The sequence below is a fragment of the Rhineura floridana genome, chromosome 1, assembly GCF_030035675.1.
Source record: "Rhineura floridana isolate rRhiFlo1 chromosome 1, rRhiFlo1.hap2, whole genome shotgun sequence".
NCBI lineage: Eukaryota > Metazoa > Chordata > Lepidosauria > Squamata > Rhineuridae > Rhineura > Rhineura floridana.
The window spans coordinates 232,014,431-232,038,719 of record NC_084480.1 but is presented as its reverse complement, the minus strand read 5'-3'; positions in this window follow the sequence as shown (position 1 = coordinate 232,038,719).

Below are 24,289 nucleotides of genomic sequence, written 5' to 3'. Positions count from 1 at the left end.
GTATCAGTTGCAGCTTCTGGACCAACTTCAAGTGGAGTCCCACATAGAGCACATTGTAGTAATTGAGGATGGAAGTTACCAGTGCATGGACAACAGTGGTCAGGCTATCCCAGTCCAGAAAGTGCAGCAGCTGTCTTACCAGCCACAGCTGGTAAAAGGCACTCCTAGCCACTGAGGTCACCTGGGCCTGAGGTGACAAACATGGATCCAGGAGCACTCCCAGACTATGGACCTGCTCTTTCAGAGGGAGCATGACCCCATCCAAAGCACTGACAGATCATCTGAACTCGGGAACCACCAACCCACACCATCTCCATCTTGCTATGATTCAGACTCAGTTTATTGGCCCTCATCCAGCCCACCATCAAGTCCAGGCACCGGTCCAGTGCTTGCATGGCCTTTCCTGATTCAGATGTTACAGAGAAATAGAGCTGGGTATCATCAACGTACTGCTGACACCTCACCCCAAATCTCCTGATGACTGCTCCCAAGGGCTTCATATAGATGTTAAACAGCATGGGGAACTATGGTTAGTGCTAACCACCTTCAGTGACATAGCAAACAGAGGTTAGGCAAACCTGGAAAGGAGAGGTGGCAATACAAAAAAATATACAAAAAGGGAGGAGTGTGCATGACAGAAAAAGAGATCCCATAAGCATGCAGCATGTTCTTGATCTTCCAAACCATGGCAATGATTGTACACCTGCCCAGAAGGTTTTTCTATGTTGAGAAGTGAGAGCGGGTGGACATATTCAATTGTCACCCTTGCTAGGTAGCCCTATCCTGGCTCCAAACTCAGACTGACCAGTCTGATCCTTTCTGCTCACAAATAACCTCTTTATAAGGGTTGAAGAAGCTCCCAACAAAACAATTTCCCTCAAACCATCCAGCCTTTGAGGTTAAAGAGGCTAGTTGCTTAGAGGCCATTTTGGCAAGTAAGTGATATATAAATAAATAAAAATACTGGTGCTGAGTGAGTCTACCAGTGGCTCATGCCTGTTTTCCTCATGCAAGTCATCTTTGATGAGTTGGCTTAGCCTGGGGTGGAAACATGTTTTCCTCCAAGGGCCACATTTTCTTGAGGAAAAGTAGTTGGGAGAGGCACATACTAGCAGTGGGTGGAGCCAAAATAAAAAGTGGGCAGGGTCAAAGCAGACATACACACTCACCCCATTCATCTCTCTCTCTCTCTGACACACATACATACACTTTTTTGGGATTCCATGCTGCATACTGGGAACTCTGCTCTGCCTTTTCAATGTGATTCACAGAAACACAGGGAGCTGGAGCTGTCCATGAAGGAAGAGAAGAATTTTTTTTCCCTATGACCAGCTTATTTTCTTTCTGTGCCGTATGCTATGAAAGGGACTTCCTTGCTCATTGGATATGGAAATATAACAAACTGCTCATGGCAGAAGACAGCAATCTTTTATCCATGAACAGCTCGCTTTACTTCTATGTTGTGCAGTTAGAAAGGGGAACCCCTTTCTCAGCATGCAGCTTGGATGCCAAGCAAACAGTGTGTGCATTCCTGTGTCTGTGTATGGCTGGAGTGTGTATGTGCATCTGTACGCAGATGGTTTGTGAGACTGAGAGCGAATAAGAGAGAAAATGGGTGGACATGTGTGTTCTTTGCCTTGGGGTTTTGACTACCCACTTTGGGGTATGACCCTGCCCTGATCACTTTCTCCCAGGAGAAATGTTCCGCACCCTTGCTTGTACTGCAGAACAAACAGCAAGGTCTAAGGTAACCAAAAAAACGTGGGATGGGTCAAACAGCAGACAGCAAAACAGCCCTGCTGGGTCCCTACCAAAGGTAACTGATTAGCCCTACATCACTAGTCTAGGAGCGTGTTGATGAGCTATTGCTTTGCACTGAAGTGTGCTAGTGGGGCTCTGCATCCTCTGTTTCTACCCTCTGCACTAAAGAGAAGGGACAAAGTCATCCCCTGCCCAAACATGCAACCGGAGGTGCGTGTGGCAGCAATATATTTATTTTAAAAGTTGTCTTCTTTTTTTTAAAAAAAGGGAATAAAACCAGGATCTGTTGTTGTTGTAGTTGTTGCTTAGCAACAGTCAAGACTGCTGAAGAACCCCTTCAACGTTCTTCTTTGACCAGTGAAATGTAAGATATCTTTTTATCTTAAAGGTGTCATAAAACCTAAAAAGCCTGTCATGCGTGAATGTGAAATATTTTTTTTCTTAAAGACTCTCTGTGCTTTATTGAGAATGTTAAGGCTGGGAAAATAAATGACTTTCATGCAAGCTAATGTCTGTAATGAGTCAATAAGGGGTGGTGTGTGGAGAGATGAAAGTACCTCAAAACAGAAACAAGATAAAATAATTAAAAACAAATCAAATAGAGCCAATGAAGTAAAGATTCTCCATGGCCTTGCAGATTCTCATAGCAGTGGGTTTTATGTTGTTTGCTTTAGAATATTGGTTATATTGGGAATTAGCACTGGATTGGAAGTGCTATTATCACCAGAGGCTATAAAGCTAGCATGGTTTTCCACTTAATGTCCCTTGTATGCTTCATTGAACATATTTCATTTCATTGTCAGCTTTTAAAATCTGTCTCTAAGCACACTTCATCCCAGTAAAAAAATAGGTTATAAACTAAATTGTGTGAACACAACAATAATTCTAAAGCCAATCCAGAGCAACAGTGTACATTTTAATATTTTTATAACTGTTAATCTGGAAATTAACTTGGTTCAAACTCTCCCCTCCCCATTATTGCATTAATACGAATTACAGGAAGGGGGACATCCTGATTTATCTTATATATACAACCTAAAGCCTGAGCCGTAAGTCTGGCATTAGGTGATAAATCATGGATCAGCACCTGCACTCACTTCAAGCCTCTGCCATCCATATCAGCAGAATGACTACCACTGGTATAGAAATGGGGAGGTGCATTGGAGCAACTAGAGGAACCATAGCCTTCCTGCTGACATAACTAGTTGCATGGAACTAGATAGTACTATTCTGCACAATTGCATAGCAAAATAAACTAGTTCTAATACTCCACCACCCCCATGAGAGGGTCCACCTCTGTAGGAAGACAGTGGTTCAAATTAAGACAGAAAAGTGTGGTGGTAGTAGATAGATCAGGGCCAACAGAATATGAAATAAACCCAGTTAGTGCCCTGATGGTCTCACTTTGATGGGCTGTAGATCAGTGGTACAGCACATTCATGAAGAATGGGCTTTGAAATCCTTCCAATCAGCTGGTTTTTGGAGCTTCAGAAGGTGTGCAATGCTTCTGGAGTCGTGCCAGTTAGCTGATCATTGGGATTTCAGAAACACTGTACATGGTGCTTCAGAAGCCCCTTTTGACCCAACCCATTAGGTGATTGGCAGGTGGGTGTGACTTGTCCAAAGTGCAGTGGAGACTGTTGACACTGATGTCAGTGAGGCAGTGAATCACTCTGGGTTTTAGTCCAAACTTCCATCGAGCTGTCCAAGGCCTGATACCTACTTCCAGAATAGGTTCAGCACCTTGTACAGCTCCTTAAAAGATCAGACTAAAACCAGAGCAGACTCACTGCCTCACTGCCATCAGAGCCAGCAATCTCCAATGCCAAAATTGCCTGATAGGCCCACCGGGGAGGCCTGGCCAGCTTTATTAGGCCTGTAGGCCCAAGGTTCTCACCCCTTGGTTACAAAAACGACTAGTCTGATAGCTTTCACCTCTGAATATTACTTGCTGGGGAGCAAAAGTGGGGAGAGTCCTGTTGTGCTCATATCCTGCTTGCAGGTTCCCACAGTCATCTGGTTTGCCCCTGTGAAAACAGTATGCTGGACTGATGGGCCAGGCCTGATCTAACAGAGCTCTTCTTATGTTTCTAGGTTTCTTTCATTTTCAGAGTAAGAACGTTTCAGGTCCAGCATCAGGCATCCTCAGGCAGCTGCTAAGGCCAGCATCCAAGGCCTAGCACAGGTCCCTTGAACCTTCAAGGCATCTCCATGTCACTTATATCTGCTTACGCACCCTCTCCAGTGAGCGAGCAGTAAGGGGAATTGGAAAAAGAGCTTGGCTACTCACATCCCTCACCTCTAGGTCATGTTGGTGATTACCATCGCTTAACTTTGGTGCTGTGTTAACCTGCTGTTCAGGAAATAGTGGGTGAGTGGGTGGGGAAATGAGTGGTGATGTTGGTGAAGAACAGGAGCAACTTCCAGCTTTCCTTTGTGGTTTTGGGGCTGCTTCTGGCTTTCACCATCCTGAATGCTTACCTCAACTCTCAGAAAGCAAGTTCCAAGGGACCAGTGACGGGGTAAGAGGAACCACCACCATTTGCTCTCATAGCCACCTCGCCAGAGTAGGGATGGATGGATCTGTCTGTTGAGGCTATTTTAGCACCTGCCAGGGCAGTGTGATGCTCACCTCAATACCCGGGTGTAAGTGCGGGCGGAGGAGAGCCAGATGGGCTCCTGTGCTTTCGGCCAAGTATCAATTAAAGACACACACACAGCTCTTGATCAAAAGCGACCCCAGTCTTACACAGGCACATCAGCCAGGCAAGAGTGAAGGCCCCTCTTTATTGTAAGCAGAATCAATATTTAGGTTTCAGGAGTAAAAGAGCAATAAACAAAATGTAACATAGCATTATTGACAACGTCAGAGACAAGTAGCAGATCCTTGCTATAATTCAAAAGCCAGGACGTTCCTCCCTTGAATCTTTGTAGCCCTTGAGTAATACATTGTGAGATAAGAGTGGGGATGAGGAGAGTAACTGACACTTCTGGTGGTTATAAACATGGGAACATATAAACAAGAAAACACATATGGCTCTGAGGAGGCCTCATATCAATGAAACTACAAAGTTCTATTACTAAACCTCCGAAGGAGTACCCAAGAGACAGAAATACTAAACCCCAATTACAAAAGAAGATACATGGGCGTAAGTATACATCGAGTGCCGCGAGAATAAAACACTCAAGGACAGCTTCAGTTTATTATCTTCTAAAAACATTGTTGCCGACTTGCAGGCACCTCCGAAGTCAAATTCCCATGAACAGAAACGAGACTTAGAGTGTTTGCGTTCCCCCTCCCATCTGTGTTCCAACATGCTTTGCAACTTTGGTTCAGCATTTACGGAGTTATTTAGGCTCGTTGTTTTCTACCTAACATGTCCATTTCAATTCTCTCAGCTTCTCATTTTTCCAAACTTAAATTCAGTTCTCCACATTTCTGTAGCAATGAATTCTTTTTTAAATCCTCATGAAAATTTTTCACTATTTTAATAAGATTTTTCCTAATAAATACGTTTTTGTATACAGATGGTTTGGTTGACATGCTGCATCATGAAATTCAGAGAACAGTGACTTTTGAAGGATGGCTGTGTTTTGGTTCTCATATTGTTTGGAAAACATGAATTAAGCAGTTTTGTCTTTAAATGTTGCTGAATCATTGTCCTATCCCTACACCAGTGAGAGAAGGAAAACTGGCATTCAAGTGTAAAGCCATATGCAAATACACAGAATTACAAAGACTGCAGTGACAACCGTATTACTAGGGTTGGCATCTGGCAGAGTGAAAAGAAAACCACATTCTCCTTTTTCAATACGGTCAGGCTTTCACTTGGAAATTCACATAGGGGAACCTCAACATTCTACTTTTGCTCAGAAGTTTCACGCATGCTATAGTTTTCTGCAAATGATTGAGAAACATCTGAAATCCTGAAAGACAAAGGCAAGCAACCCAAACCAAATCCCATTTATTGTATGTTCATTGTTAAAAGAATATACTGTAATTGTTTATTATTCTCTATATCAGAAGTGGGGAATCATCAGATCAGAAATGGGATGCCACTCCTGTGGCTTCCTCATTTGGTCCACGGGCCACCTCTGCCCCTAAAGCAAACTGGCTTAGAAAAAGTCTCACACTGGACCTTTGTAAAAGACTAACTGCAGCACAGGGCCCATTTGGGAGGTGTGTGTGTGCTGGTGATGCCAGAGCATAGCCATCATGGCTGGTAGCTAATGATTGCCTTATCCTCTATGATGTAGTCTAATCCTCTTTTAAATCTATCCATATTGGTGGCCTATTTTAAACAGCATTTCCGTATTTTGGATGTTGTTTGGTTCGTTATTGTTTTTTTATTATTATTATTTATTGTATTTATTGTATTTATATATTGTGCTTGTTTTTATCTTTTTGTACACCGCCCAGAGAGCCTTCGGGCTTAGGGCGGTATATAAATTAAAATAAATAAATAAATAAATAAATAATCACTGCCTCTTATGGGAGTGAATTCCATAGCTTAACTAGGTGCTGTGTGAAGAAGTACTTTCTTTTGTCTCTCCTAAATCTTCCAACATTTAGCTACATTGCATATCCACATTCTTGTGTTATGAGAGACAGAGAAAAACTTTCTGTATCAACATTCTCCATGCCATGCATAATTTTATATACTTCTTTCATGTCACTTCTCACTTGCCTTTTCTCTAAACTTAAAAGCCCCAAATGCTGCAGCCTTTCCTCATAGGGGAGTTGCTCCATCCCCTTGATCATTTTGTTATATGTGTACACAGGAGTGTAGTCATCCAGGGTCTCAGAGAGTCTTAGACCCCTTACTTTTTTGGCTGGGTCCCTGTTTCTCCAGTATCCTGCTAGCCAATTAGCACAAAAGAGGAGTGTGTCAGCCACCGACAAGAATCTTCTAACATGCTTCCTTGTCCTTTCCTGTTGAGCCAATCAGAGTGAAAGGAGGTGAGTCAGCCACTGAGAATAATCTTCTCAGCAGCTAACAGACTCCCCTTTCATGCAGATTGGCTCCTAGGGACATCTGTTATTGTGGGAGAAGTCACACATGGGAAGGACTGAGGAGTGCAGAGATGATGATGGAGGACAAGCAAGCCAGGAGGTGCAGCTGTGAGTGAGTGTGGCATGACTATAATGAAGGGACTCTGCACTTCTGAATTTGCCACTACACTACTGTGTGTACATTTGAATCCCCAATGTGTGTTTGTACTCACTGGAAACTCAAACCCCACTTTTGTGAGGGAGCACAATCTTTCCCACACATCACTCTTATGCTTATACAACTTTACCCTTGACCCTCATAAAACACACAAAAAGAAAAAAAATTGGTTTATTAGAAGAAGAATCAGGGAAAATATTGCATTGTACAATTATAAGTAATGTGAACAATGTTCTAACTTTTACCCAGCCACTCTTTCCCTAATGTTCAAGATAAAATAAGACAGAGAACCTAAACCTACACATATTCACAGTTGCACCAAATCACACTGAGAGAAAAAGGAAAGAAAGGAGCTCAAAGGTTGAAGGTGAATATACTTTTCCTGAAGATTGCAACAAGAGTCTGTCAGAAGGGAATTTTCACATTTAGTGGTGAGCCAAAGCTCCACGCTCATTGTAGCCTTTGCTAGACTTGAAAGATCTCACCTTTGCCTAGTTCGTGTAGTTGTTTGCAGCCCCAAAGTTGGTCCTAGGGTGTGATGTGTAGAGTAAAACAGCAGTTGAGCCCCCACGGGAGAGGTGCTGCTGACTCTCAAAATTATCAGGTTTAACTTTTTTTTTGCTCTCCATTGGGCCACATATACATTGGGAGGGGAAAATGTGAATGGGCCATATGAAGACAATAGAATAATTTGGAACTGCCGATCGGGGCTCTGGCTTTACCAGATGTGTTTCCTGATGTGTTTCCTTGTCTTCTGAGAAATGTTTACTGTAAATTCCTGCTCTTGGAGTGATTGATCCCTAATCCCCAAAAGGTCAAAGGATATCCCGACCTTTGTACAGATGGCCCCATTGTTAGAAGCACCTCACCTGTTTTCTACTGATACATTTATTTATTTATTTGTTTGTTTCATTTATAGACCGCCCATAGCGAATAGCTCTCTGGGCGGTGTACAAAAAGGTTAAAATACAGAATATAACAATAAAAACCTACAGCAATAAACAAAAACAGCAATAAAAATAAAAAATTTAAAATTATAACATTAAACACTTTAAAATGCCTGGGAGCATAGCCAGGTCTTAACCTGGCGCCGGAAAGATAGAAGCGTCGGTGCCAGGCGTATTTCTTCAGGGAGGCTATTCCACAGTTCGGGGGCCACTACAGAAAAGGCCCTAGATCGAGTAACTGTCCTCCGGGCTTCCCGATGGGTTGGTACCCAGAGGAGGGCCTTAGATGCTGAGCGAAGTGATCGGGTAGGTTCATAGTGGGAGACATAAATCTTGGGTTCTTCTTGTGAGAGTCAGGATGTCTGTGCCCCTTGGCTTGTAGCATTCACCAAAAACTCACAATTCCACAGAGGGGCTGTTTCTAGGATTCTCTGCACTTGTAGAGTTCCAAACTGTGGTTCCCTGAGATGAATCAAAGAATTAAAACTCCCCAATATTATTACAATTTTGGTTACCCTTTTCTGAATCTTTTCTAACACTACAATATATATATTTTTAGGTGAGGCAACCAGAACTGTACACAGTATTCTAAATGCAGCATCATCATAGATTTGTATAATGGCATTATGATTTCAGCATTTTATTTCATTTCATTTCCTAATGATCCCTACCATTTTCATAGCTGTTGCACATCTTTATTAAACTATCCATGATGACTCCAAGACCTTGTTCCTGGTCAGTCACCAACAGTTCAATTCCCATGAGTGTATATATGAATGTATATATTTCTTTACATTGAATTGCATTTGCCATTTTACCAAGCATTAATTCGGTTTTTAAGAAGTCATTTTGGAGCTCTTTGCAATCCCTTTTTAATGACCATGAACAATTTAGTATCATCAGCAAACTTGGCCACCTTACTGTTCATTCCTAACTCTAGATTGTTTATGAACAAGTTAAAAAGCACAGGTACAGCATCAGGACACAGTACTGATCCTTGGAGGACTCCACTTTCTACATCTCTCAGTTTATCCTTACTCTCTGCTTCCTGTTTCCTACCCAGTTCCTTTTTTAAAAAAAAAATCACAAACTGATGTGGATATGTGGAGAATTGAACTAAGATGGGAAAAAGAAGAAACAGAAAGAAACTGAAACTGATAGCTTCCCCTATCCCCAAGTAAAAAACAGTAATATTGAGCATTTGGACCTGCAGTTCAAGGACAGGCAAAGCTGCATATTGACAACACTATATCTCCATTTAAGTGTTATGTTACCTGCACTAAGATAAACTCATGTAGAGTGGCAGAGAGACATGAAAGCAGCCCCCAACCCCCATTTTCGTGTGGTTACAATTTTGTGATCATGCAAAGGTTGGGAAAAGTGAGAGCCTGTTGGGGATAGTTTCTGGCCCCTTAGGTGAGAGATGAGGAGTGCTTGGTGTGAATAATTTATTTTGTGTGTGAGAGAGAGTGAGTGTGTGTATGTATGCATTGTTGCTTGTTTGTATGTATTTAGATTCGTGTGGTTCTCATGGTGTGGACATGTAAGTGTGTTGTATTTTAGGATGTGAGTGCTTGCAGGGTGTGATTTGAGGTGTGCTAAAATAGTTAAGTTGAGTGTATTGGTTTAGAATGTCAATATGTTTCATTAATGTCTGTCATTCTTACTAGGGTTTGCTTGAGTAAACTATACAGTTTGGGACCAGGATACTTGAAAGACTGTCTTACCCCTTATATACCCAGTTGATCACTGTGCTCTGCAGGCGAGGGCCTCCTGCACATACCATCTTATCAGGAGGTCCGTTTCGCACAACATAGGAAACAGACCTTTAGAATGGCGGCACCTACCCTGTGGAATTCCCTCCCCTTAAATATTAGACATGTTATCTTTTTGGCACCTACTGAAGACCTTCCTCTTTCAACAAGCCTTTTAAAAGACCTTCCTCTTTCAACAAGCCTTTTAAGTTGAGATCTTATCCCAGTCTGCGTCTGTGTTGGAATTGCCTTTGAATATGTTTTTAAACCTCTTTTTTTAAAAAATGTTTTTAACCTTTTTTTGAGATGTTTTGAAAGCTTTTTTAAAAATGTTTTTAAAGTTGTTTTGTTTTAATGTATCTAAAGTCTATTTTTATGATGTTTTAAAGTGTTTTTAGTGCTTTTGTTTCCCACCCTGGGCTCCTGCTGGGAGGAAGGGTGGGATATAAATCAAATAATAAATAAATAAATAATAAAATAAACTGAATGATATCTATTTCCAGTTGTAGTTAGATGAAGTTCTGTTTGCTATTATAAAGGGGGCTGGCAGTTTTAATTGTTTTGGTTTTTTATTAATAATATGATTGATGTATAGAGATTAAGGAATTAGTTGATTACCATGGTTAAAAATAAGGTTGAATATACATATTTTACTTGATTTCTAATTTTTTTTCTCTTGAAGGCTAGGGGATATTTTGTTCAGTCTACTATGTTTGTTATGAATTTTTCTGGTATTTGTTTAGTTAATTTTTATGTGCAATATTTATACTAAATGTTGATATTAAAGAGAATGTTCTGTTCGCTTATTAGTTGTGTTTTATAGATTGTAGATGGTTCCACGAGCTAGAGGGAGCCCCAGCTGATGAAGCGTCAAGGCCCCAGCTGACGAAGCGTCAAGGCGAGTTAAGCAGCAGAGCGAAAAGAGGGTAAGTAGCTCCCATTTATTCCATTATTTAATTGAAGTAAAACAGTGCAGAGCAATAAGTAATAAGGGCAGCCCAAGGTCACCCTGAGCTAGGAGCCAAATCCTGAAAGAACCTATATCTTAGGAGACAGATCCTAGGAGAAGGAAGCCCATAGAAAGCTAGTTTTCAACACCACCCTAGCAGGAAAGCTTCAGGGGACACTGTAAACAAGGCTAAATTCCAGTTGGAGAGAAGGGGGAAAAGGAAACTCCACCGACACATACAGGGAGAGAGTCAGCTCAGTCCTTGCTAAAAAGGGCAGCTTCAGCCTTCCTGAAACACAACCACAAGCTCTGTTTCCCTAGGTTAAAGAAAGGTCAGGCTGTTCTAGGTGGGAAAACAACAAACACAAAAGACTTGCCTGGAAGGCACAGCCCCTTGATTAGATTAAAAGCAGCCAAAAGCTTAAACAGCCCCGCCCCTCGCTCAGGAAGGAAGGAAGCCTGAGAGAATACTAAAGAGTTAAGCTCCAGCTGATAGCCATCAGCCTCAAGTAACACATCATTGGCTGGCAGCAGTAGCTGGGAGGAACCAGCCACACATATAAAGTCAGCGCACCTAGCGAGGGAGCCTGCTCCACGAGCTAGAGGGAGCCCCAGCTGACGAAGCGTCAAGGCGAGTTAAGCAGCAGAGCGAGTTCGGCAGCAGGGCGAGGAGGCCAGGGCCCCCCACTCTGCCCGTCTGTTCCCTGACCTCAACTAAACCGCAGTCTCCAACCCATTGACGTAATAAACCTTAAACAAAACTATGCAGGTAAGAAGCCAGCAGGGGTGTGGGGGCTTTCCAGTGTTTTGCACTGCCTGCAGCATGTACGACTATCTGCCTGTTGGACAGAAGTTGTGGGTGTGCTCTCGGTGCAATGAGCTCCTGGCTCTCCGGGAACGACTTCATTTCCTTGAGGCCAAGGTGGCGGACCTGGAAAAGCTGAGAGAGGCAGAGAGGTGTGTGGAGGAGGCCTTCAGGGACGTTATAGCTGTGTCCCACTCCAACGATGATAGCTCTCCTGCTATCATGGAGAACGATGGTCTCGGGGAAGGAGAGCATCCAGCTGAGGAAGAGGGAAACGATCCCTTAGAAGGGACCCATTCCTTGGGGGATGAGCAGCTATCCTCTCGTGCCGAGGATATATCTCCAGGGGGTGGAGGGATCCTTGTAGTGGGTGATTCGATCATTAGGAACATAGACAGTGGGGTGTGTGATGGGCGTGTAGACCGCAAGGTGTTTTGCCTGCCTGGTGCGAAGGTTGCGGATGTCGCCCGTCGTTTAGATAGTTTGGTAGACAGTGCTGGGAAGGAGTCAGTGGTCGTGGTGCACGTTGGCACCAACGACATGGGGAAATGCAGCCGTGAGGTCCTGGAAGCAAAATTTAGGTTGCTAGGTAGGATGCTGAAAGCCAGGACCTCCAAGGTGGCTTTCTCTGAAATGCTACCGGTTCCACACGCAGGACCAGCCAGACAGGCCCAGCTTCGCAGTCTCAATGCGTGGATGAGACGATGGTGTCGGGTAGAAGGGTTCGGATTTGTTAGGCACTGGGGAACATTTTGGGACAAGCCGGGCCTGTACAAAAGGGACGGGCTCCACTTGAACCAGAATGGAACCAGACTGCTGGCACTTAAAATTAAAAAGGTAGCAGAGCAGCTTTTAAACTGACTGAGGGGGGAAACCCGACAGGAGCTGAGAAAGGTCCGGTTCGGAATAAACCTCCCCCCTGGGATAAAAACCAAAGAAATGATGAAATTTTAAAAGGGGTAGGCCTAGAAGTAGGCATTGTGAGAGCAGGGGCACAGGATATAAATTCAGAAGAGCAAAATTACCACAGGCCTAACCACAAGTGCCAAAGACACTTGAAGAGAGACACTGCTTACAAGTGCCTGTACGCTAATGCTAGGAGCCTCCGAACCAAGATGGGAGAACTGGAGTGCTTGGTCTTAGAGAAGAGCATTGATATAGTGAGCATAACCGAGACCTGGTGGAATGGAGAAAACCAGTGGGATACGGTTATCCCTGGATATAAACTATATCGGAAGGACAGGGAAGGACGTATTGGTGGCGGAGTCGCTCTATACGTGAAAGAAGGCATTGAATCCAGCAAGCTCGAAACCCCAAAAGAGGCAGACTCCTCCACAGAATCGTTGTGGGTGGTGATACCGTGCCCCAGGAGGGACTTAATACTGGGAACGATCTATCGTCCCCCTGATCAAAATGCTCAGGGAGACCTTGAGATGAGATATGAAATTGAGGAAGCATCCAAACTAGGAAATGTGGTAGTAATGGGTGACTTCAACTACCCGGACATAGACTGGCTGCATATGTGTTCCAGTCATGACAAAGAAGCAAAGTTTCTAGATATTCTAAATGACTATTCCCTAGATCTGTTGGTCATGGAACCGACCAGAGGGACGGCAACCCTGGACTTAATCCTCAGTGGGGACCGGGACCTGGTGCGAGATGTAAGTGTTGTGGAACCGATTGGGAGCAGTGACCACAGTGCTGTTAAATTAAACATACATGTAACTGGCCAATTGCCACGAAAATCCAACACGGTCACATTTGACTTCAAAAGAGGAAACTTCACAAAAATGAGGGGGTTGGTAAAAAGAAAGGTGAAAAACAAAGTCCAGAGGGTCACATCACTCGAAAATGCTTGGAAGTTGTTTAAAAACACTATATTAGAAGCTCAACTGGAGTGCATACCGCAGATCAGAAAAGGTACCGCCAGGGCCAAGAAGATGCCAGCATGGTTAACAAGCAAAGTCAAGGAAATTCTTAGAGGCAAAAAGTCTTCCTTCAGAAAATGGAAGTCTTGTCCAAATGAAGAAAATAAAAAAGAACACAAACTCTGGCAAAAGAAATGCAAGAAGACAATAAGGGATGCTAAAAAAGAATTTGAGGAGCACATTGCTAAGAACATAAAAACCAACAACAAAAAATTCTATAAATACATTCAAAGCAGGAGACCATCTAGGGAGACCATTGGACCCTTGGATGATAAGAGAGTCAAAGGTGTACTAAAGAACGCTAAGGAGATTGCAGAGAAGCTAAATGAATTCTTTGCATCTGTCTTCACAGTGGAAGATATAGGGCAGATCCCTGAACCTGAACTAACATTTGCAGGAAGGGATTCTGAGGAACTAAGACAAATAATGGTAATGAGAGAGGAAGTTCTAAGCTTAATGGACAATATAAAAACTGACAAATCACCGGGCCCGGATGGCATCCACCCGAGAGTTCTCAAAGAACTCAAAGGTGAAATTGCTGATCTGCTAACTAAAATATGTAACTTGTCCCTCGGGTCCTCCTCCGTGCCTGAGGACTGGAAAGTGGCAAATGTAACGCCAATATTCAAAAAGGGATCCAGGGGGGATCCTGGAAATTACAGGCCAGTTAGCTTAACTTCTGTCCCTGGAAAACTGGTAGAAAGTATTATTAAAGCTAGATTAACTAAGCACATAGAAGAACAAGCCTTGCTGAAGCAGAGCCAGCATGGCTTCTGCAAGGGAATGTCCTGTCTCAGTAACCTATTCGAATTCTTTGAGAGTGTCAACAAGCATATAGATAGAGTTGATCCAGTGGACATAGTGTACTTAGACTTTCAAAAAGCGTTTGACAAGGTACCTCACCAAAGGCTTCTGAGGAAGCTTAGCAGTCATGGAATAAGAGGAGAGGTCCTCTTGTGGATAAGGAATTGGTTAAGAAGCAGAAAGCAGAGAGTAGGAATAAACGGACAGTTCTCCCAATGGAGGGCTGTAGAAAGTGGAGTCCCTCAAGGATCGGTATTGGGACCTGTACTTTTCAACTTGTTCATTAATGACCTAGAATTAGGAGTGAGCAGTGAAGTGGCCAAGTTTGCTGACGACACTAAATTGTTCAGGGTTGTTAAAACAAAAAGGGATTGCGAAGAGCTCCAAAAAGATCTCTCCAAACTGAGTGAATGGGCGGAAAAATGGCAAATGCAATTCAATATAAACAAGTGTAAAATTATGCATATTGGAGCAAAAAATCTGAATTTCACATATACGCTCATGGGGTCTGAACTGGCGGTGACCGACCAGGAGAGAGACCTCGGGGTTGTAGTGGACAGCACGATGAAAATGTCGACCCAGTGTGCGGCAGCTGTGAAAAAGGCAAATTCCATGCTAGCAATAATTAGGAAAGGTATTGAAAATAAAACAGCCGATATCATAATGCCGTTGTATAAATCTATGGTGCGGCCGCATTTGGAATACTGTGTACAGTTCTGGTCGCCTCATCTCAGAAAGGATATTATAGAGTTGGAAAAGGTTCAGAAGAGGGCAACCAGAATGATCAAGGGGATGGAGCGACTCCCTTACGAGGAAAGGTTGCAGCATTTGGGGCTTTTTAGTTTAGAGAAAAGGCGGGTCAGAGGAGACATGATAGAAGTGTATAAAATTATGCATGGCATTGAGGAAGTGGATAGAGAAAAGTTCTTCTCCCTCTCTCATAATACTAGAACTCATGGACATTCAAAGAAGCTGAATGTCGGAAGATTCAGGACAGACAAAAGGAAGTACTTCTTTACTCAGCGCATAGTTAAACTATGGAATTTGCTCCCACAAGATGCAGTAATGGCCACCAGCTTGGATGGCTTTAAAAGAAGATTAGACAAATTCATGGAGGACAGGGCTATCAATGGCTACTAGCCATGATGGCTGTGCTGTGCCACCCTAGTCAGAGGCAGCATGCTTCTGAAAACCAGTTGCCGGAAGCCTCAGGAGGGGAGAGTGTTCTTGCACTCGGGTCCTGCTTGCGGGCTTCCCCCAGGCACCTGGTAGGCCACTGTGAGAACAGAATGCTGGACTAGATGGGCCACTGGCCTGATCCAGCAGGCTCTTCTTATGTTCTTATGTTCTTAGATTGTAGACTGTAGTGTTTTTTTGTATTTAATGTTTAACATGTTTTAACTTACATTGTACACCACTTAGAATTTCATTTAAATATAAGCAGTATATATACATTGTCTAAAAAAACCCATCTTTCCTTCTTTCAGATATCTCCTGAAAACTGAACTTTTTAAACAGGTCTTTTAATATGAATTTTCTTTTCCAACCAATGTAATACTTATGGATGCTTTCATTATTGTCTTTAACAATGTCTTTATTGGTTTTTTATTCTATCATGTTTTATAAGTTGTAATCCCACCTTGATATATTTTTATGAAAAGTGTGGCTTATAAATGCTTTAATAAAAGAAGAAGAAGAAGGGGGCTGCTAAGCACATTCAGCTGAACATCCTTAGGAGTCTCTGCCTGAATGTACCTTTGATATCACATGGTTCTCAATCACATGGAGGCTTCTAAGATCCTTCAACTGAATGTACATTGAAGTCCCCTTTTCACCTGTACACAACTGGGTGGAGATAGAGGCATGAGCTAGGGCCACTTTACACACACCCCATTCCCCAACACACATGAGTTGATTTTAATGCAGATAATTTAACACCTGAGTAGGACTTATGTTTGAGAGAATCAGTAAACAAGTGTTTCCCCATAGATTTCAGGGCAAGTTATCTATTAGATAAGTTAGATAAGGTCTATCATATCTTAAACTACAATCTTAACTGTATTGACTCAGAAGTAAGCCCCACTGAATTCAATGAAGCTCACTCCTAGGTAAATTGGATTAGGATTGTAGCTTTAGTAGCTAGAGGTTAATCCAGTAATCCATAAATAATGATAATTGCAGCTAATATCTAATATAGCATTAAAAGAAAAGAAAAGAAATTCTGATGCTTCAAGTTAATGGAATTACATGATTCTGGTGCAAATCATAGATGTCCTGAAGCTCCCTTGTTTCATTAGTCTTGTCAAAACTCTTTTTGCTTCTCTGGAAATTCCTTGGATATTTTGACTGAGCAAGAACCTTCAACTGTGCCTCAAAATTTCATTTTAAGCCAGAACCAGTTGGAATTAACGAATGTGTGAATGCCCACACACCTCAGACATTTTGCTAGTCTTATTTGAAACCTCTTCCCTTGAAATTCCTTGAAATGCCAAGGCAGGAACTTATCAACCCCCTTCAGAGATTCAAACACAGCTATATGTGGGACACCAACAAGTTTTTATGGCAACAAGGGAGAGGGCCTTCTCAGTGGTGGCCCCCAAATTATGGAATGATCTTCCTGACGAGGTGTCCCTGGCGCCAACACTGTTATCTTTTCGGCACCAGGTCAAGACTTTCCTCTTCTCCCAGGCATTTTAGCATGTGTTCTATATAGTTTTAAATTTTTAAATTGTGTTTTAAATTGTTTTTTAAAAGATGTATTTTAAATTGTATTTGTTTTTAGTTATTGTAAACCACCCAGAGAGCTTCGGCTATGGTGCGGTATACAAGTTTAATAAATAAATAAATAAATAAATAAATATACACGGCCAGACCCAGATCACGTACTTTAACCTCTTGTATCAGACTGTTGTCATCATTAGCAGTGCAATCTGTGCAAGTTTACTTAGAATCAAGTGTTCGATGGAGCTTCATTAGTGTCAGGTAAGTGTGCATAAGATTGCAGACTTAGTAAATTGGTCCTTCTTATGTTCCACTCCAGTTAAATATAAAGTCCTCACTTCCCTGTGAATATAATCAACTCACATCTTGGCACCACTCTCTAAAACTCTTTCCATTATCTTGGAAAATTCAATATATATTAAATGAATTTTCATTAGTGCTCATAATTGCAATTAAAGATGAAACAATACCCTATCCGCTCTTCAATTAAAAGTTGTTTGTGAGGAGGAGAGAAGATGTGGCTCAAATTTAATTAATTCCTATTCAATGTCTCTTTTAACATTAATTATCAATTGCAATAAAAAAGGAGACATCTGCAGAAGGGGAATACTGATCAGTTCATTGAAGATTCCTGGTACAAATACACAGGCAGATGGTTAGCAGGGAATGCTATCCTATATCTTTGCCTTACAAATTCCCAACAGTTGGCTCTGTTCACATTTAAGCAAATTTCATATTCCCTAGTTTGTCTGTGTGCCAGAAATGGAATGCAGAAACAGTATAATGACAATGCTTGGATATATTATATCTGTTAGGCAGAGATAATTCTGCTTGTATATGTGTTAATGACATCTGTATATCAGAGTACACAGAGGGTGGAACACACAAAAACAGATTAGACTGTAGCAATACTATAAAGCAGTCTAGGGTTTTCCTGGCTGTTATTTAAACATTTTCTTCTTGTTGCTTCCCCCCCCCCCATTTCATTCCAGCTTCCATAATATGAATGGAAATAACGTTCATGGTAAATAGGACTGGTTTGGAACATCTGTTTTCAAAATATAGACATAGTCAATTGGCAATGCCAATGCAGTATGAACTGCATTGTTCAAAAGTGGTATGTACGTCCAAATGAAAAATGAAGACACTTAGAGGAAGAAAGAATCTGAAAATTACTGCAGTGTGATCTTTCAAATCCATCATCGGCAACTACCCTATAACATAAATATTCTCTAAGAGACATAATCCAACCAATATTGACTAATTACATGTTTCTCCACTATTCTTGAAAGATTGTCTGATATCTGTGTGTGTGTGCGTGCGCACACGCACATGCATGGTCACATGCATGCATGTGTGTGTGTGTGTGAAGGGGGCTTTGCCTGAGGTTTAGCTTGGCTCATTTGTGTAAATCATCTCAATTGCTTTGCTCTGTAAGCACTTTGTAACAATACACCTGCTCTCTGTGAAGCAATGCAGTTTGGATTGCATAGTTTGACTGAGGCAGAGAGTTAACAGCAAATCAAAATACAATACTATATAAGCAGAATTGCTTATTGCAGCATATGCTCTATAAGCAGAATAAATTATTCAGTTTATTTTAGTTTTGAAAATATTTTTATTACTAAATTCTGTTCCTGTTATGGAAATATGAGCAGAGTAACTCAGCGGTCTGAGCTGCATGTGCCAGTGTGTGTATTTACTTAAGAAGCATGCTTTTACCCTGCATTTAAATAACTAAGACTTAAGACTTTGTAAAATAAGAAAAGATACTTTATTTATAGAAATACATAGTAGATATGAAAGGCATACCTAGTTCTAACTAACTACCTAAGTTGTAGGCACAATGCCCAGACGTGGGTAATGCCCTCATGGCTCAGGAGAGAGAACAAAGACAAAGATGTCTCCTCTCTCCTCAGACAGTCAAAGAAGAAGACGAAGGAAGGAGGGGCAGGTCAGCTTCCCTGAGCATATCAGTTTACAATGGAAGGACATTAGGTAGAGAAGAGCACAGGTAAAGGTAGGCAAGCCTATCCAGCTGGAGGACCCTAACTCTATCTTCCTTCTGGTATACACACAAAAGAAACCAAACAGGAGTTGTTTTTGCCCCTCTTCCAACAGTTCCACAGGTTGTGGAAAAGCTAAACATTTCTTAAAATAGCCAATCATGCTAAGAAGGGTGCTCTTTCGTGACTGCAAAAATAATTCAACAGAAGAGGGGAAGAAGAATATGTAAGGCTTATTCATAGAAGCTTTGCTTTCTAAGTAGATTCACTGAAATTATGCCATCTTTTGGAATTGGTGCCAGACTTTTTGGATCAAGGTTTCAGAAATGACATAACCACACCATTCTCATCTGGAAGCTGGACCCACTTCCCTCCTTTTTTCAGCTGAACAATAAGGATTTATAACTCTAAATTGATGTCATTGCTATAATCCATTAAAATTGATGTCATTTGCAAAACAGTTCATTTAATATGGCAAAGCAAACCCATTGTTTCCTCCTCTAAGGAAAAATATATCCCTTTAAAAAGGAAAGATAATGGAGGGCTCACCACGGTCATACTGCCTGGGCTGACGGGGAGTTGTAGTCCAAAAATACTTGAACAGCACAGCTGGTGAAGGCTGATCTACAGAGTTTTCAAAGATCCAAGTCACATCCCCATTCCTTTATATAATTTGTCCTTCCTCAGCCAAATATTGCAATCTTCTTTCTATTGCTAGTTTTAAGTAGTATTGAGATTCTTAGGGATGCTTTCATAGCTCTATTTCATACATAAACAGTGTGGGCTGCTATTTAAAAAAATCAAGAAAAAGGGCTAATCCTTGTGCCTGTAGTGTACAAAAATGATTCTAGCATAAAGTGTAATTCTTATTTATAGATGACATTACTTTACTCATCAGGATATGTCAATATAAATTGGTCATCTGCTTTGATTGCTTCAGGAAAATGTACTCTATTAAATATCATGTAGACTAACAATAAATAAAGGTACAAGTAAGGGGTTTTGTACATGAAGTAAATATCCTTCGGGGTTATGATGATATCCAAAGCAGCCCTTGCAAAGATGGATGAATAATAGTCAGTCAAAGATTTTATTGCAGGCCATAGGCCATCGCAATCAACATATAAAACAGTCAGAAAAACAACATCAGCATAACAAATTGACAATTACAAATTTAACTTAATATTAAAATTGATTAAAAACATTAAAAACATAAAATGACTTAGAAAGGCTTTCTAAAACTATACAAAATACAAAACTCTAGCCAACCTGAACACCAAATTTAACTAGATATTTAGCTCTCAGATTTTGAGCTGCAAGGGCATAGTGGGCCACTTGATAAGTGGTCCAGTAATCGTTATCAGCTAAAAGATAAGAAATATGTTGATTGACTTCCGGGAAGTGGTGCTGGCTGGTGGTTGTCTCTGAGGGAGCTCTGCCTCAGAGGAAGCTTTTTCCAGGTTAAAAGCCAGCCAAGAGGAATCTTGGACTGGCTCAAATGTTCTCCAAGGTATAGGAGAACCGATCAGATCTCCCACAAGACTTCGTTGAGCTGTCGGCGGCTGGAATTGATCAGGAAATTCCTGAGATAAGAAGGCAAGCCGATCGGCTGAAGACGGAGTCTGGACTTCCACGCAAGCTGCACTGGGATAAAGCGAAGCGTTTTTTCTTTTTAAAACGTTCTTAACCAGCGAGCCCACTTCTACCTAAATCTTATCATTCGGCTTACATTACTGCAATAAAAGGGATTTGTTTATGAATCAGCAACTGAGAAACCTGGGTGAGTCATACCTTTTCTCTTTTAAATATAATTAAGGAAGAAAGAAAATATAAACAACTTATATACTTTTTTTACGACAAAAAGCTGGCTTGAATATGGAGTTATAAAGTTTAAAAACGGATGAGAGGCAATTATTATATTTTGGACTAATTTTCTCTTTGGACTATTTCTTTTTGGATAAATCCGCTGCTCGTATATGCTAATAACTGTTTAGTCTTGGCAACAGAATTGTTTTGCATTCTTGGATGCAGATAAGAACTGCTGGCTGGATTTCAATAATAGGCCTGGAATATTAACTCTTTTTTCGGTGGAGAGAAAAAAGAAAAGAAATAGATTGCCTCTAGGTTCTGAAATAGTGATTAATATTAGAAATTAAAGGCTTCTTTTTGAAAATGGCAACTAAAAAAACAACCAAGGGGCGAAGAGGTTCTATTGATACACAGGAAGAGGATATACCCCCAGAAATGTTTAAAAAAATAATGGAAGGGATCAATGCTATGAAACAGGAAATGAATGAAATGAAAACTGAATTGACAGATATAAGAGACTATATTAAAACACAAGTGGATGAGATTAAAGGGACAATTGGGCAAATAAAGGAGGATGCAAAAAATACTAAAGAAAAGGTACAAACCTTGGAGAATAGAACAGATATACTAAATCTGGAACTAGAAAAAAATTTGGACTATTTAGCTATGACTGAAATGAGAAATAAAGAGCATTGTTTGAGATTCCGTGCAATCCCAGAGGAAACAGGTGAAGACATTAGAGACAAAATTGTTAATGCTTTAGTAAAATTTCTGGACTTGAATGAAGATAGGATGGAATTTGAAATAGACAAAGTTTATAGAATTAACTCCAGATATGCAACAATGAAAAAAATTCCAAGAGATGTGCTTGTTCACTTCGTAAAGAAAACGACCAGAGATATGGTTTTACAGCAACACTTTAAATACACCTTTAAAATTGATGGTAAGGAAATACTGGTGATGAAGGAAATTCCTATTAGACTTTTACGTAAGAGAAAAGAATATGCTTTCCTTACAGAAAAACTTAAGCAATGCAAAATTCAATTTAGGTGGGACGTTCCAGAAGGAGTGATTTTTACATTCAGACAACAGAAATATAGATTGAATACGGTTCAAAAAGCAAGGGACTTCTTGAGAAAAGCTTCAAAAGATATGGAAGAAGATAAACTCAAAGATATGGATACAGTTCCTGGGAAACAAAGTCAACAAGGATACGCAGAGGAGGGGAAGGAAGATGATGGATCAAAAGGAGCATCAGGCAAATTTTAAAATACACGCTTAACGATGGATTACAAATACCTAACTTGGAATATAAATGGAGCCAACACGGCGCAGAAGAGAAAGAAAGTGTTTCATTATTTGAAAAAATTAAAATTGGATATAATTTGTCTACAAGAAACTCATATTCAGAAGAAAGATTCTAAATATTTGATTTGTAAAAATTTGGGTGAAGAATTTATTTCAGCTGGACCAAAAAAAAAAAATGGAGTTGTTCTCTATATTAACCCACAATTGCTTCCTAAATTGGTATTATTGGACGATAGTGGTAGATTTGTGGGGGTTGAAATTACTTTACAAGGTACAAACATTTTGATAGTGGGTATTTATGCCCCCAATGAAGATAAAACAAGGTTTTATACAGGACTTATGGAAAAATTGTCAGAGTTTTCATATGAGCATTGGTGTGTCATGGGTGACTGGAATGGGGTAATCTCACCAAAAATTGATAGGCTTTCTGAAAAAAATATCAAAGAGACACAAGGTAAATTACCGAAGATTTGTTTTGAACTCATGGAACATCTAGAATTGGTGGATACCTGGAGATATATAAATGATAATGCAAAGGAATTTACTTATTTTTCAGAAAGACATAAAACATTTTCGAGGATTGATATGATTTGGATGTCAAAAATTTTAGCGAAGGATATTTTTAAAATGGATATATTACCAAAAACTTTTTCGGACCATAATCCTGTGATATTAACTTTAAAAAAAAAAAATCTTGGATTTAGATGGAGATTAAATGAATCTTTATTACAGAATGATAAAGTAGTACAAGAATGTAAGAAGAAATTAAAGGAGTTCTTTGAATATAATTTACATAAAGGAACAAGTGAAAATATTGTTTGGGATACAAGTAAGGCATTTATGAGGGGATACTTTATTAAATGTAATTCTGAATTAAAAAAAAAGAAACAACAGAAAATGCAATTAATTTTGGAAGAAATAAAACAAAAAGAGGAAGAATTGAAAAAGAATCCAGCTAAAGTTTCTATTGTAAATCAAATTAAAATGTTACAGAAGCAAGTATCAATGTTGACAGTTAGAGAAATTGAAAGGAAATTAAATTTTGCTAAACAAAGGACTTTTGAATTTGCAAATAAACCTGGGAAATGGTTAGCATATAAATTAAGAAAAGAACGTCAAAAAAATATTATTTTAAAGATACAAGAAGGAGATGAGACGCTGACAGACAATGTAAAAATCAAAAAGATTTTTCATCAATATTACTCAACATTGTATAAGTGTCAAGAAATTCCATCTGAAAAAATAGAAGAGTATTTATTTAAACAGAATTTGCCTAAAATTACAGATTTTCAGAGACAAGTTATTAATGGCCCTATTACGTCAAGAGAGATATCTGAAGCTATAAATAAAATTAAATTAGGAAAGGCACCAGGACCAGATGGGCTATCTGCAATGTATTATAAATGTTTGGAGGAAGAACTCCTGCTACCTTTACAGTCTACAATGAATTCTATTTTGCAAGAGGGAAAGATACCGGATAGTTGGAAAAATGCTAATATAACATTAATACCTAAAGAGGACCAAGATTTAACTAAAACAAAAAATTATCGGCCAATATCTCTACTGAACAATGACTATAAAATTTTTACAATGATTTTGGCTGAAAGATTGAAAATAATATTGCAACAATTTATTCAGGAAGATCAATCAGGGTTTTTACCTAAAAGACAATTACGTGACAACGTCAGGAATGTTTTGAATGTGTTGGAATATTTAGAACAACGAAATGATAAACAAGCAGCTCTGATTTTTTTAGATGCTGAAAAAGCATTTGATAATTTGAATTGGAAATTTATGTTCCAGGTTTTGGAGCAAATGGATTTTGGAGACAACTTTATAAAATGGATCAGATCGATTTATACATCACAGAAGGCCCAGATAATTGTTAATGGAGACTTAACGGATTCATGTGAAATACAAAAGGGTACAAGACAGGGATGTCCATTATCTCCCCTTTTATTTATTCTGGTTTTAGAAGTGCTGCTTAGAGATATAAGGCAAGATAAAAGGATTTCGGGATTAAAAATAAAAAAAGAAGAATATAAATTGAGAGCATTTGCTGATGATTTGATAATTGTACTAGAAAACCCTTTGGAAGGAATTCATATACTGATGGACAAATTAAAAGAATTTGGACCTTTAGCAGGATTTAAGATCAACAATCAAAAAACAAAGATGTTGGTGAAAAATTTAACTTTAAGGGAACAGAAAGAGTTAATGGACAAGACAGATTTTACAATAGAAAAAAAGTTGAAATATCTAGGCATCATTATGACAAATAAAAACTCAAAGTTGTTTCACAATAATTACGAAAAATTATGGACAG